General features: G+C 39.4%; 1 protein-coding gene across 2 annotated transcripts in view; it reads left to right on the forward strand.

Moving 5' to 3' along the window:
• Positions 1 to 202: 202 nt before the first annotated feature.
• LOC129719069 (elongation of very long chain fatty acids protein AAEL008004) overlaps positions 203 to 12,575 on the forward strand; it is a 199,438-nt gene continuing 187,065 nt past the window's right edge. Inside the window, exon 1 of one of the 2 annotated variants that reach the window (XM_055670437.1) lies at positions 203 to 979. The gene's annotated coding sequence lies outside the window, so the exon portion shown is untranslated. The remainder of the gene's footprint in view (positions 980 to 12,575) is intronic. The other variant, XM_055670435.1, reaches the window with a different exon arrangement.

Genomic DNA, 12,575 nt, shown 5'->3' on the forward strand with positions numbered 1-12,575 from the left:
TTATCGGCTTCACTTCTTGCTGTGTGGTGCGGTGGCGCGGCGGATGGTTGGCGGATGCTAGACGCGCTCAGGAGAACGAGAGAGAATCAACTGAGCAGCGAGCGAGAGGGAGCGAAGCTGCGGTGTGGCTGTTGCGTGCGAACGAGAAAGAATCACCCAAGAGTGGGGGAATTGTGTAAAACCGTGCAAAAATCTAGTGGAAGCTTCAGTTACATCCATAGGTTTACTTAAGATCGGTTCGGTTCCTGAAACCCTCTTCCTCTAGATATAGAAACGAAGACGGACGGACGGGTTCTAGTAGTGTTACTAGTTGGCATGTTTTTTAGTCCTTGTCTGCTAAGGAAAGGATATCGAAATCGCGTTTACTCAGCGTGAACAGTGTTTTGTGAGAAAGTAAAGAAAACTAAAAAGGACTTTGCTAGTGAAAGCGGAAGTTTGTTCAATCAGCCCCGTGTCCAGTAGCGGACAGAACATTATCTGGCAGCTTACTGTCACTGGAAGTGGACTATTAAGTGCTTGTGTGTGTGAACGCGCCTTTCTTTGGGATTTATTCAGAGCAAGGCTGAGCAGCATATTTGTTGATGGTGTGATCTTTTACCCTTTTTCGGTCGTTCCCCCCTCCAGCCATTCTACGGCTGCACAGAAAAAGGAAGTTTTTAGCCGAAGAATCAACAATTTTGCTCACGCTATCAACGGTGTCGGTACGAAATTCGCAGTGAATTCTTTGAAACACAAAAGAAGTCCACTTGGAATCGAATTTCCTCTCGAAAAAGTTTCAATTCCGATTACGGAAGTGGAAGGTACAAAGTGAGTACAGCCAAATCAGGGTGTGCTCTTCGAGTAGCGAGCACGCGTGTGTATGTGCGTATGTGTGTTTGTGACTTCGAAGGATAACAATTACATAACATTCCTGGAGGAACAGCCCCAGCATCCACTGTCAGAATCGGAATACAAAACCGGACCGGAGACACTCTAACAGGTAGGCCCCTCTTTCAGACCCACGGTCAACACCGGCGCAAAGCTCCGCGCCATTGACAAAACGCGAGCACTTGTTTTTTTTTCTTCTTCTTCTGTTGTTGTTGTTATGTTTATGCAATTCGCTAATTAAATCACTTCCAGTGCTACCAGGCAATTATGTGCATCTCGCGGTTAGATGAGTCCCTCGGTCTTGCTTAACTTGCACTTGAATTTTCTTTGATTCACTTTTCGCCTCGCTGGTGGTGGTGTTGCTGCAATTTACGTTTCTTTCCCACGTCCATTCGGTTTCGGTTGTGGTTCGGTGTTCGGTGACAGGGTGGTGGAGGGTGGCTTGCCGCGCGCGTGCTCTTGACAACCGCGGAGGGAATTGTTAATGCATACATAGCACCTTATACACACCACCCCCTCGCCCCTTTCGAATTCATTTTTGGCTTTCCATTGAAATGGTGGCATTGGACCGGGTGTTGTTTACTCAGCGCATTGCAAGATAATAACAATTTGGTTTGTGTTCGCTGTTTGCGAGTGTGGAGTATCGGGCCGCAGTAGCACCACCTTAGCATTCAGGGAAGGCTTCGCTTCGCTTTGGCCTGGCGGTAATTAGATTCATGAGCAGCTCAGCTGTCATAGTGTGTTCGATGGATAATGATACTGCTGCCGTGATTGCCGGATTTACGATGCTACCGAACGCAATGGAAGATAAAAACTCAGCAGAAATGTTCTATGCTGCCTGAGCATCTATTAGGGGTCGGTCCTCAACCACATAATCAGTGTTTTTCTTGACTTTTTCATGCCAATATTGCCATCAATAGCTTACAAGCATTTACAATTTATACGCTTCAAGCAAGCACTGGAAAAATCACTGTATCAGGATGATTTTAGATATTTTAAATATCACTAAAAGTTGCCCTGCGGAAATATTTCAGAGTGAACTCTGCAAGTAACCAAAACAAAAACATTGACTCACGTGTCATATATCCATGTTTACTGCGATATTTACATGCCATTGATAGAATCTCGATGCGATAATTTTTTTTCTGCATATTCAGCATGTTGCTTGGATTAGTCACAGCTTTAAGTGAAACTGAAAAATAAAAGGCTAAGAGACCTGAGACAGAACAATAGAGCAATAGAGCGGTAGTTCTGACCAATTGCAGAATCTTCTTGGTCTTCTCAAAAGAACTCCCTGCAAAACGTTCTCTAGAGCAACACAGGAGCTTTTACATGAAATAGTAGCCAAATGCGCCAAGAGGGGTAAAACGAGCCTAGATTTTTTTTTCCCAGAACCGTCGCTACCCTTAAATCGCAATAAGCTTGGCTTGTCAGATTTTGCTGAAAACCTGGATAATTACTCTACCTTACCGGAACCATAAATCGCATGACTACAAAGGTCACAAAAGAGGTTACATTAGAAGAAAATTTCATTTTTCTGTAACAAAAACGTTCAATTTTTCAGAATTCTCATATGCCTCTTAACAGAGCTACATGCAAATCCCGAATGTCGGACTTTTTTTTTAAAATGCCATCAAAATAACGAAGACTGCCAAATCTCTGGTGAGACTTGAAAAGTTTGCTGAAAATTTCTAACTAAATAGGAATTTTATAGGCAAGGCGACAAGAAGTACAAATAAATCTACATGACGATGTTTGAGATTCTTACATCTAACAAAAAAAAATTCGAGCTGACGAGGGAAATTATCTCACTTACACCAATACGGGAGCGTGTTTACAAAATACGTAGCTCTAAAATTGGCATATTTTAGCTATTTCAATCTAGTGCGTCCTAATAATCTGAAAGTCCATTGATCCAATAGTCCACTGGAGTCAGTGTTGTTACATTTCAAACGTACGCCAGTGACAGAAAACGAAAGAATAATAATGTCGGCTTGGATTTATCGACATACCGCGACGTGTATTTTGTTTGTGTTTCGTGTCTCCAAAAAATCAGAGAGAAAAGGGTCAAATATCAGCAAAAATGTGGAACGTTAACAAAAAATTCTAAATTTAAATCCTTTTCACAGACTTCGAAAAAGAATATGCGCTGTTTTACGGCGCATAGCGTACCCTTTCTATCAAATGTACAAACGAAAGCCAGGAACTTGTATTCGGGATTTGGATTTAGGTCTGTCAGAAAACCTGTAGACTCAAAAATTGATCTGAAATTAAATTTTTTTGTAATGTAAACTCGCTTGCAACTTTGTAACCGTGCGTTTTAAAATGTTGGTAGAGTAAAGTGATTATAAAAATTTTCAGCAAAATTTATCAAGTCTGAGGTTTGTTCCACTTAGTATTTGACCGTTTCCTTTTATTTACTGCAGCACCTTTAGCTGTCGTATCGAGAAACTAATGACAGCGTTCTGATTTGGAAGGTTTGTTTAAGGTTGTTTGGTGAAAATTTCATCAGGATTGGTACACGCATTGAAAAGTTATCCAAGTTGGAACGCGATAGACGAGAATAAATTATTGAAACGTTGAAAACCCAACATGATCAGAAGGAATGATCGCCAAGGTTCTCAAACTACCGAAATCGACTGTGGATACCGTGCTCAAACATTACCGGGACACTTTGACGGTGGATCGTGCTGAACAAACCAAACGTTGAAGTGGAATATTTATCAGCGCAGTCCAAATCAATCCTGGGGTCTCCCTCCATGATCTGGCAAAAAGTTTCAATGCAGCACATAGTACAGTTCGTCGAATCTGTATGCGTGAAGAATTAGCATCGTATCCTGCCAGCAAACAACCCAACAGGACGCTGAAACAGAACCTGGTTGCCAAAAGCCGAGCAAGTTCTGACAGTGTTCAACGGCTATATTTTGATGGACGATGAAACATACGTCAAAGTGGACTTTGGACATATCCCAGATCGAAAATTTTACTTTGCTAACCGTAAGGGGAATGCTCCAGGTAGGTTCAAATTTGTTTTCGCGGATACATTCGCCCGCAAGATTTGGCAAGCCATCTGTAGCTGTGGAAAGAAGACAAAAGTTTACATCACTGGAGCAACCATGAATGGACAAGTTTACGAAGAGAAGTGTCTTCAGGAGATAGTTTTGCTGTTCCTCCAATCACACGAGACCCCGTGAAGTTCTGGCCCGATCTAGCTAGCTGCCACTACGCCTGGAATGTATTGGAATGGTACAAGCAGAATAATATGGATGTTATCGAAAAAAGGATTTATACACCAAACTGCCCACAGTGTCGTCCCATAGAAAGACATTGGGCAATAGCCAGGCATAAATTGAAGAAGTGTGATAAATCAATCAAAACATCATCTGATATGGCGGAGTGGTGGAACGAAATGGCCGATACGGTTGACGTTTCCACTGTGCAGAAATTGATAAGAGGTATTCGACGAAAAGTTAGAGAATTCATCATAACAGCAGACAAATAATTTTCCTAGTATTTTTTCCTTCAAGTTTAATAGAAACCCTGCAAAAACATGTTTTTACAAATTTTGTTCGTTATTTCCTTATGGAGAAATCGAAAATTATATGCGGCCAAATTCTAAATGAAACAAACCTTATCTAAACTTTTTTCGTAGTTTTCTAGTTCGATTTCGAGTCATTTTCAATTTTGTTTTTTTTTTTTTGCCGGGTTCTCTGAGTAGGGGAGAACCGTACAAAACGCACTAGTTGGGTAAGATGACCCATGCTTCTAGTTCCCCAAAATATTCGCACATGTGGCTTTTTATGACGAATTTCTTCGCTTTTCTCATAAAAACCCAGCTTTCCAACAGTTCTCACATAAAAAAGTGTACCATAATGACTAAAATACCTGAAAAAAAAAATACAATTGGCTGTTGCTCTGTCACATTTCATTGTTTTTGAGGTTTCGTTGTAGGCCGATCGGAATTTTATTGAGTCACGTTGAAGGTTGAAGGTTTTTTCTTCTCCTTTATTTTTTATATAAAATGTTTCCGAAATGAGCCTTGTGTAACTTTTGGTTATTTCATCCAAAATTCTTGTATTTTCAAAATCGAAAATATGTACTTCATTTATTGTATGTTGCGCTAGTCCCGTGTTTCCTACACTTTTGGATTTAATGTCATTTTTGTATTGGTCTAATCTTTTCTATAAAAATTGACTAGTCTGTCCAATATACGATTTACCAGTGCGTACGCCACATGGTAGTTCATAAACCACATTAGTTTTACGTTGTTTTTCAATTTTGTCTTTTAATTTTGTGAAAATAATGTCAGTAATTTTGTCAGTTGGTTTGAAATGTGTCGAATATTTACTTAATTTCTCTACTAAGCCTGGTATTTATGGTGTTGAGATAAACTTAGAGCACAGTGTCGTCGTGGTTGTTGTCGTATCATGAAGTTTTGTTGTTCGCTCTTGTATTAACCTATTGATTAAAAACTTTGGGAAGTTGTTATTACTAAGGATGTATCTAACTTTTTCTAAGCTTTGTGGTCTGAGTAGGTGCTGTTAAATACAGCTAACATCCTATCTACTTCGTCACTTCGTACAGCTACCAAGCAATCGTCTGCATACCTCTTGAAAAAAGCCGGTATGATGTTTTCCTGTTTTAGTTGACCTAAGGTAGTATTTTCTAATCTCTCCAATGCAATATTTGCTATAACGGGGGAGAGTGGCGATCCCATCGGTAATCCGAATTGTAGTTCGAAAACTCGATTCTGAAACACGAAAAAAGCAGACGATAGAATTAGTTTCAGCATTTCAATGAAACTTTCCTTTGGTATGTTCACTGACTTGTAAACGATACACAAAAAACTGTGGTTCTTCTAACCTTCACTCTTTTAAAATTTATAATGCTATGAACATTTCAATTTATTTCATTGATTTTTTGTCAACTTTTACCTCTTAACGATCAAAATTACAATTGAGGCAGAATGCACCAAGAAGCGCTGGCACGAGATTGCTTGACAACTTAGAGCACGTACCATTGCTTTTGCTTTTACTTCTGAGACTTCAAACACTTCTCACTTCGCGTGCTGATTTCTGCTATCTTCTGCTTTGGAGTATATCGGCATTTGTTGTGGTGCGTCTTGGTCACGGGCTTGTTTGGTGGCAATGTCCAATTTATTTTTTTTTTGCTTCTCAAGATTTTACCCCTTTTCGCCCTCAGAAATAACTTCTGGTTACGCCACTGCATCATACAAGCAAAATAAAAAGAAATATTTATTTTATGTTCGTTAATCGCAAAATTTCAGTATTGTTTGAGTGATTCGATTATCCGGAAAACACGATTGTCCGGAATGAAAATTTTTTTGATGTTCCGGATAATCGAGTCAGACCTGTATATTAGAATTGATTTCGTCGTTAACATGCATTATATAGATCCTACAATCATCCTGCACGTTCAATGTTGCTTGAAAATGATTGGAAGCGCTGTAAATCGCACGAATGCTTAACTGGTGCGTTTTGTATAATCCTCCCCTACTTCTAGAACTTGACATTATCTTTAACGTGCCTTTGAAGATTTTTTTCCATCTTTTTCGTGATCTTTTTATCATCATGTGTCTGATTTTTAGACCAATTTTGCAAATAGTTTATCATTTCTTTTTTTTTGGAAACTTCAGTAAACCTTATTCGTCTCGAAAGCGATTTACGGTAACCCTACTTAGCTTGGTGTTTTTTCTTTGTTTCTGTTTTTTTTTTTCGTTTTGGGTATTTTATCACTGCGACCAATTTTTTGATCTTTTGTGACATATGCCCTTTTTAATTTTGCTAAGTCAGGATAACGTACCACTATTGGAAGTGGCCGTCATGATATGACCAATAGCATTAGTCCAGTCTGGTATTACACTTCGCCAGGGTTGATATTTGTTGACACTCTTGAGTGAAAGTGAAATAAAGCATCCACAAACGTTATTTTTTTACATTCCTTTCAGAGTTCTCCCTTCCCGCTTTTTGCATGGAAGTGAAATGTTGAAACACCTCATTATATTTCATGCGATGGAAGAAAGACAACAAAATCAGTTTATCAGTTAACGATGATTGTCATGGCATCGGTCAGTGTCAGTGAAAAAGTGTTTCGGTGAGGTTCATTTTGGTTGAGTGGACTGTTTGTTTTTCTTTTTCGCTTTGAAGTGAAGATCAGTTGGTTGGATTTGTCGTCAAATTTTATTCCGTAACCGTGAACGATGCGCGCGATCTATTTCATCTGAGTATAACAGCACGTTACTTGGACGAAAATCTAGTGTATCATTGGAAGTGAACATTGAAAATGATTGGCTGTAATTTTCGAAGAATTTTGCTGGGGAAAATGACTTTTATCAGCACTGCACTTCGCATGAAGCGAATAACCGTGCTGGAAGTTGTTCTTCAGATTTCAGAGGGTTCTAACAGCCCCCTATTGAAGAACTTATGTCTTTTATTAATATTTGCCGGACATCGGCATAACAGGTGTTCCGAGTCTTCTTTTTCCATGCCACATAAGCGACACGTATCATCTTGAAGTTTTTTCATAAGCTTCAAGTGATAACGGCTCGGACAATGCCCTGTTATTAGACCAGTATATGTGCTTAGATCTTTCTTTGAAAGCTCCAGTATTTTGCGAGTCATATGACCGTTCGGTGTTATAAACCTCTTTGACTGCCTACCAATGGAAGTATTTGTCCAGTTGGACTCCACCTTCGAAATTTCCCATGCTTTCAGCTCCATTTTAAGTGAGAAGCGGATAAGCCACAGAAAGGTTCTGGTCCTATGTACTGATGAGGCGATCCAAGTCTTGCAAGTTTATCGGCTTTTTCGTTCCCATCGATTCCACAATGACCAGGAACCCAATCACTTCAAACACTGGGTTGCAATAATCAAGTAAATCAAGTGTTTGATCGTTATTTAGTGCTTTCAAAATTTATTTTAGGATTATTTTGTTTACCTTTTTGGCTCCTAGAAGCTTTTATTCAATCAACCTAAGCCTAAGCCTTTTCCAATTCTGACTACTATTTTGTTTGTGCGTTTTTGTCCCCAACGGTTCTGTGTTTGGATAGAAATCATCCTAGATTTCGATCTTTTATGACCTCGAAAATGACTTATTTTCTCCACAGCTTTTTATTTTTATTTTGGTTTGACTTCCCCGGCTCCAGAAGCGGTTTTCGAGATTGTTTTCTATTCGAACCACCGGAAGCACTCATTTTTTTAAAATTTTACTCAGACTTTAGGTACAATTAAGATGATTTTCTATTTTCCAGTTCAATGGTTATGAGAAGCGTTTTTGAGCTGGGATAATATTTTGCCTAACTTTTGATTATTTTCTATTGTGCTTTGAAAAACGGTTTTTTGATTTGATTTTGAAATTTTTTTAGGTAGGTGTTTTCTGGTTTTTATTAGCGTTTGTTGGCGATTATTATTATGTTCTACGATCTTCAGAAGCGTTTTATGGGATCATCTTCTATAAGTGTTTCGGATATTAGCAGTTTCTCTGTCTCTGTCTCTGTGTCTTCCTCAGATTCTACCTCTTTGGGATGCTTCCGAAGTGCCTACTTCGTAATAGCCAGTATATTTTAATGAGCCTTAGCTAAACATAATTTACTTCAACAAAGGAAGCAGACGCTCTTGTAGATACTCCTTGAAGTATATCTTCCCGTTTATAGTCCCGGTAGTCATGAACAGCGCACTCCGTTTGTAACAAGAATGGATCACTTGTCAAATCATGTATTTGTTGGCAAACTTAGGAAGTTTCTCCTTCTTTACTGCCTCCAGAACATCCAACCTGTGCTAGGCGGTGAAGAACAGTAGCCTCGGAAGCCGCCGGAAGTTCGCAAGTCTCGTCATCCATGATGAGACAGTGAGGCTTCGTCAACATCTGGGTGTACAGTTTCCGGGCCCGTGACTTTCCAACCATATTTTGTCGTTCGTCGTTCGTGCTTGGTTTCGCTCTTTTGCTCTTTGAATGCACATTAGGTTATATTTTGTCAATTCTAACCTTCCTCCTGTCGTTCGATGTTTAGAGTTTCGTAGTGACGTTTAATCACAATGTTTTCCAATGCCCCGATGAGAGAGTTGAGGATTTTACAGGTCCGAATATTAAAGTCAATTCGCCTTTCGGGTTATGCCATTTTTTACAATTTTTTAAAAACTGTCAGCTATAAAAATACTGCGTAAACAATAGATTTTAAACTATTTCTACCCAAATTTCCAGAAGAAAATACCCAACACATAATTTTCTACAACGTTTTTGCCGTGATGCAATTTGATGTACGAATAAAGATAAAACATCAAAACAAAGGTAATTCACTGTACTTTAACCGTTATGTACTCGGCAATTTTAACACACGTAAGTACACGGCAGGGTACTCGGGTACCCACCAAAATGTAATGCTTCTTACTTCTTCATTTCTTGACCGATATTCGATCTTGACCCGCCAAAAGTTTGGAAAATTTGTCTATTTTTAGTATACAGGACCTAAATGGCCATTAGTCTACGTACGGTTCCCGTGAAACCGGGTCTTCGAGACCATGTTCCAGATCGAGAATCTGCTCTGCTCCCGGGTACCCTGCCGAGAACATAACAGTTAAAAGAAAAATACAATACAATACAAATCATTTTCTCTGCGCTTCTGATGATGATCATCAAACGTTGCCTCCGGAGTCAACTTCCTTGTTACATTTGTTCCACATTCTGGTCATATGGGTCGCGTCCCGAGCCGTTTTTTCCACTTTTCTTAAGCTTCTACTTCATTATTGCCTAAAATCCTTCGATGGGCCGGAATTGCGGGCAGTTGTGTGGATTTATGTTTTCCTCAATGGAACCTACATTATTATCGCGGTACCACTGGATGACTTCCCGGCTGTAGTGGCAAATCGCTTTAATGAAAGGAAGTACGCGATTTTTGAGACATTTTTCCTTGTACAGCTTCGAGTCCATCGTCTTATTCGTCACGAACACTTTGGTCTTTGCTCCGCAGCTGCATGTCCCTTGCCAAATCATCAGCTTTTGGAAAATTTGTCCATAAACGCAAGCTTAAACTTCGCAGTACTATCTCCTCGTGCCGTCGTCATGTGGAATTTTTGGCCAGCAGGCTGTCCGAAATCCACTTCGTCGAAGAGCAGACATCCTTAGTACTTCGTCAAAACCTGCTTGTACTTGCTGGCTCGATAAGAACGATATTCTTCTTGTAAACGAATTCTTCGAATGGTACGCGAGCAGCAGCGTATTTTTGTGCGATCTCATTGTTCGATAGTCCAGGGTTTGCACTGACAGTTCTCAACACCTTCTAGTTCAACTTGCGGTCATATGTTACACTACGACACTTACCTTTAAGGCACTCTATCCACGCTCTTTCGTTCCCCGAAACGTTCGAGCACATCATACACGATTGATTTAGTGAATTTCAACGTTTCTGCAATTTTTATTGCGGACCACGATGGATTATCAACGTTGGTGTGCAGAATTTTTTCTCCCTTCTCGGCTTCCATCTGGAATGACTTTTGACTAACTGCACGAAACACCGTGAATTTCTTGCAGCCAGCGTAGAAAGTGATTCCGGATTCTAACTGGACAGAGCTTTAAGCATGAGCAGAATCGGTGTTTCTTTGGAGCGTTTTCGGGCCAAATTACCTATGGCAGTTTTTGTGCACAACCAATGGTTTGTGATTTATAGTGTTTTTAAAAAAACTTATGCTAAAATGCATTCTTTTCGTAAATTAATTTATAAATTAATCTCCATCTATGCAAAATACTGTTTGAAAAATTTGCTTAACTAAAAACGCCTGCAAAGTTTCATTCGAATCAAAAATGGTCGGAACGGTGTTGAAGCCACAAATGGCCGGCTTTGAGCCACCACTTTGAATTTAAAAAGGCACAAGACTCGGTAATAGTTAATGCGTCACCTGTGAAAACGCTATTTTATATTTGCTGTGGTGAAGCAAATATAAAATAGCGCTTACACGAAACGCATTAACTATTACCGACTCTTGTGCATTTGAAAATTCGAAGTGGTGGCTCGAAGTCGGCCGTTTGTGGCTTCAACACCGTTTCACCTAAAATATTCGCGAATTTCCAGATCATCTGTCTCTTCTATTTATATAAAAGAGAAGTTTTGTATGTATGTATGTATGTATGTATGTTCCATCATAACTCTCGAAGGCCTGAACCGATTTCAACCAAACTTGGCATACGTGTTCTTTGTACAAAGGAAGTGGTCATAGAGATATTGGATAGGGGGAGGGGTCATAAGTAAAAAATATGCATACATAATGGAAAGCTTTCATTGAAATTTGATGATTTTCGGGTTCTTGTCATATTTGAAGGCCGGAAGTTGACGCCTAGGGACCGAAACATGATGTTCGATGCCATTTTCAATTCGAGATGGCGACTTCCGGTTTCTGGGAAGCCATTTAAAACTGTGGAAAACGCTCAAAAACCCCCCAATGTTGGTATTTTCGGAGCAAAAATGAATCTTAAGAGCCGGTTATCGGTGTCTGACGATACTTTGAAACTTGGGTTGCCGACTTCCGGTTTCTGGAAATTTGCGAAAATTAATAATGGAATTATATACTTGGCGATACTTGGTATTTTCGGAATCGGCATGACGTCGTCATGCGAAAATCGATCATATATTTCCAAATATTGGCCTTTTTTGAAACGTAGTGACGTCTGTTTCTAGAGAAGTGTTTCAAAACAACCAACCTGCTTTGATCCGTTTTTGGAACGATTACTTGACATATTTCTTGCATAATTTGATAACGGAGAGTCAAATCCAGCGTTTTGGATAGAAAATATGTTTGAAAAAGTTGGCATACGTGTTCTTTGTACAGAGAAAGTGGTCATAGGAATATTGGGAAGAGGAAGGAGCAACCCCCGAGGGAGGAGGAAATCTTAATTAGTCAGTAAAACAAGTATTTTCATGCATTATGGGAACTTTTTGAATGAATACGATAGTTTTCAGGCCTTTGGTCATGTCTTGAGATCGAAAATTGATTTCTAGAGATCGGAACATGATGTCGAAAAGAGAAAGGGGCAGCTATCAAAGAGGGAGGGGGTCTTTATTTATAAGAAAGTCAGGTCTTTTAGTGCCCTATGGGAACTTTTTGAAAAGGTACGATATCTTTCATGACCTCGGTCGGTCATGGCCAGAAGATGATGTCTAGGGACCGGAATATGATGTCCGATGTTTTTCTAAAACAGAGATGGCGACTTTTGGTTTCTGGGAAGCTGTATACAATTGTAGAACATGTTTACAAACCTCCAAACATTGGTATTTCCGGAACCAGGATGCCCTCTAGAAACCAGAAATAAAAGTCCAACGACATTTTTTAAATTCAATATGGCGTCTTCCGGTTTCAGAATTTTGTGAAAAACGAATATATGCTCTGGAATATGTATATTTTCGATATCAAGATGACGTCCAGAATCCAAATATTCATGTCCGGCGCAATTTTTTAAATCGTACATGGCGGATTACATATTCTGGAAAGGCTACTAGAATACAGAAGAAGGCTTGGACGTAATATTGAAACGTTATTTTGGAATCAACTCCGCGATTTCTGCTTTCAGTCGAACTGTGTTAAACTGAGTAAAATGGTTAAATAATGTCAATATTTCTAGAAAGAGAACTATGTTCAGAAAATGACAACGGGTGTCCAAAGCTATTTTCAAATTCAAGCAGAAAAATATTCAAATACTCC

This window comes from Wyeomyia smithii, chromosome 1 (assembly GCF_029784165.1).
Source record: "Wyeomyia smithii strain HCP4-BCI-WySm-NY-G18 chromosome 1, ASM2978416v1, whole genome shotgun sequence".
Lineage (NCBI taxonomy): Eukaryota > Metazoa > Arthropoda > Insecta > Diptera > Culicidae > Wyeomyia > Wyeomyia smithii.